The sequence below is a fragment of the Adiantum capillus-veneris genome, chromosome 16 (assembly GCF_014529385.1).
Source record: "Adiantum capillus-veneris isolate H3 chromosome 16, ASM1452938v2, whole genome shotgun sequence".
NCBI lineage: Eukaryota > Viridiplantae > Streptophyta > Polypodiopsida > Polypodiales > Pteridaceae > Adiantum > Adiantum capillus-veneris.
The window spans coordinates 66,635,602-66,639,624 of NC_140946.1; positions in this window are offsets into that span (position 1 = coordinate 66,635,602).

Below are 4,023 nucleotides of genomic sequence, written 5' to 3' on the forward strand. Positions count from 1 at the left end.
ATAGCTCCTTTCCACTTTTTGCAGCACTACCATCCGACCAGCCACCGTAGCTACCGCCATGGTGGCATAAAAATCATCTTCTCGATTGGGTGGACAGATCGTAGGCAATTGACACAAGATTTCCTTCACCCTGTCAAAAGCATCCTGAGATTTTCCATCCCCCATTCAAAACTATGCACGTGTTGCGATCTCTTTTGAAAGGAGTATATAGACTGCAACATCATCCAAAAAAACCTTGATGGGTGTATGCATGAATAGGTGGTACACTACCTACCAAATTTTAGAGGTAGGAGTTGGGAGCTAGCTTAGCTGGTAGCCATAGGAATCTAATGGAGTGTTCAAAATTTCAAAAAGTTTTAAAAATTGACCTAGGCTACTAAAAACTTTTCATTCAGGGTGCCATAATCTTCGGGGGGTTTCACTATATAATCATGTTAATGTAAACTATGAGTTCAATAGAAGGGGTTTTAAAATGCAAAATTTTTAGCAAATTTACGAGAGATACATTAAAATAATGGGTTTTTATATTCACTTTTGAAAAAAAAAACTCCTAGAATAAGGGGTCATTTTATTCATTGATACATGTTAAAAGAGGGGTTTTTTATATACCCCATGCGCACACACGTTATATAGGGGGGTATTGAACGGTGAACCCCTCGAGCAATAATCAAAAGAGTAGTGGGGTTGGCACCTTTGCACCACTCACCATCATCATGAATGGAGCTCATCAATTGTAGCCCTCCTTCGAAGGGAAGCTCACTAGAATTGAAACGCCAGACGTGGGGGAGAAATTGAGCAGCAGGTGAAAGGAAGGCCAAACATCAAGGATGCTACATGCAAACACTCCAGGAATGGGAAGCCTGTTGCCTTGCCTCCCTCTCCCACTTATTCTCTTGCTCCCTCAACATTTGAATCGTCTCCAGAGCCATCCCCAGCCAAGAAAAGTCGCAGTTTTCTAGCTTCCTCCTCTCCTTCCTCTGTTTCAACAAAGGTCAAAGGAGCTGAGGGGCATTCTCCTCTTACACCCAAGTCAGCTACCACACCAAGAAATAAGTACAACATGCACCTGGCCTCAAATGTCACTCCAAGCACAGAGGTGAGCATCTTTACACATCACATGTTGTGCATGCAATTTTTGTTCAGGTTCCTGGCTTGTGTGGTTTTTTTAAAGGTGTGTTTCACATGCATGCTAGGGTCTTTGCATGACTGTACTAATCATCTCTAAATTGCATGCCCTAAATACCTTGGGTGTGTGCATGAATGTACCAAGCAACTGTAAATTGCATGCCCCTATATGCCTTGAATCCATGCATGCATGTTCATGCATTTTAGAAGCATACTTGTAGCCCCATATGGCATGTATGGAAGGTGCTTATACACAGCAAGCAAGATCATGCATGAAATCTGTTATTCATTACATGTATGTAATGGTTTTCTGTGGATGACAAGACCTCAACAATAGGCTACATGCTGCTTATTTAGAGTATTCTCATGACAGCCATAGTTTTTGGTTTGTTATCCCATGTCTCTTCTATATTCCTTTGTGCATTGTGGTGACCTAAGCACGCTCGATGCATGTTGCAGGGGAAGACACGTTGGTATCCTCCACATGTACCATTTGAAAGGAAGAGTCAGTCTTTTGCACGAAAAAGGTGCATGCACATGAAGTATATGGTCTTTCTTATTCAAGTGTTGATGCACGATTATTAAGCGAGGCAGACTACACGAATGCTGAGTGACTGAAGTTTTTTAAGGAGGTTCCTAAAAGGAATAGCAACGTGAAATGCGGGGCACCGAAGGCAGATTTATGGCCTAGGTTCTACAAGTTGTTCACATCAATTTACCAGAAACCTCCCAACAATTATGGGATGGAGGCAACTAAAGCATTTTTCAGGGGGGGTTTGCATGAACAATTGAAGATAAAAGTAAATTGCGCTTTGTTTGCTAAGGACATAATTTAAGGCTATGGATGCGTCAAAGCTGCATGCAAAGAAAAATAGATGGACAATTTTCCACGGATCTTCCATAGCACATAATTTTAGGCTGCGATGACAAGGTCCAAAGACTGGGCGATCAGAGGTGGGGTTTGAGCAAGGGCTGGAACCTCCATCATTGGGATTGCAAGATGTGATGAAGGAAACATGATGCAAAATTGGATAGAATGCTTGAGTCAGTTGAAGCCAGACATGCTACTGCCATATTGGAAGTCAGTGAAGCTGAAAGAAAGGGAAAGTCTCTCAAAGTACATATACATCAAGAGGAAGGTGCACAGCTCCTGGTGAATAGTATGAGACAATACTTTCAAGTTATAAAGGCCAGATAAATGCCCGGATGCACAAGATGCAGGGAAATTTTGGGAGCTGAGGAGCATAGTTGATAAATTGATTCTCATTATCTCTATAATAGCAGGGGTAGTTGCAGCAGACAATGTGCCTGATGGTGCTAGGTGTGCAGCTTTGGAGCATTTTCAATTAGATTAGGAAAGGGAAGCATCATTGCATGAACAATTGAAGTTTATCAAAAGCATACATGCCAAAAAGAGCAAAGTACTTTTCAATGTGCCTACCCCCAAATTTCCACCAATTGGTATTCAGTCCTCAAATATGCGTAGAATTGGTAATGCTTGTGGATTCGTCATGTACCACGGGGATGGTCTTGGCATGTTTGTGCTACCTTGCACTCATGCATAACATATGCATTGTTTTTCTCACATTACAGCAAGGACATCCAATACCCATGCAAGAAAGGACACTTGCATGGGTATTAGATGCATGCATACCATCTCACCTATTGCGCAGTCATTTGTGATGGCGGTCCCTGCTGGTTCCCAAATTTATGCAAGAGAGTCACAAACTACATATCAGGACTAGTGCTACCAAATAGTGCTATCAAAACCACAATTGAGTCAGGTATGCATTCTATGTTCTATTTGATAGGTTGGGAAGATGTATGCAGCATGGTACCAGCATTGTGTTAGTTTGCACCGATAGTGACCATTGTCTTAGTTGTTTTTTCTACAATGGTAGTCTTTAGTGGTACATTGGTTGCTAGGTAGCTATAATGGAAAATGGTAGCTTGCACTAGTATGAGCATTGAGAACCTTCTAGGCTACCTAGATTATTGGTAACATTCAAATAGCTCTTGGATAGCTTGATTGCTGGGAGTGCTAGCTTGGAAGCTATTATTTCTCTCTAGAGAGCTAACATTGATAGTTTTGGAGCTACCTTTCACCAAGAGGAATCCTTCCTAGCTTGGGATGTTGAGATGTCGAGCTCTACATCTTGAGCTGGCATCCACTACAGGTCTTGGCCGCTTACGATATTTACTCACTGACGCGTTAGGTAACCGACACGGAGGATCTCTGCCAGTGATTCTACAGCTGGACTACACTTATAGTGCCAGCCTAGTACGCTTCTGGCGAGTTCACACTTAGTGACTGCATGTACATATGTGCTACTTTTCAGTTTTAGCACTTAGTCATTTTGTACTCTCTTTTCTGTACAAAGAAGAAGAAGGTTTCCATCTCTGTGTGCTTTGTGCTTATCTTGTGTATCTCTCTTGCATCCTCTTTCTTTACATGGTATTAGAGCCTGGTGTAGGAAAGAGAGTCTAAGAGAGCAAGAGCATCACAATCCCTTCGTTCGCAATCCATGACCAGATGCCGAAGGCGCCCCGCGTAGCGGAGAAGTTTTTAGGGGTTTTTCATACAGGTTTCTAAACAGGTCTCCAAAGTGCAGTACACAGAGATTTACTGTACAAGTACAGTGGTTGTATGTATGCTTGATTGTGGACACTCGTTGAGTGTAGAAAGTGGTACAGGTACCATGATAGCAGGTTCAACAGATTTGCAGGTTTTTGCAGATTGCAGCTATTTTGTCTTAGTGCTTCAAGATGTCTGACGGTTTCAGTCAGATTGTTACTGAGAAGCTTGAGAAAAATAACTACCCTGCATGGAAGTTCAGAATAACAAATTTCCTAAAAGGAAAAGGTTATTGGGACTATGTAGAAGGAGACAATGAAAAG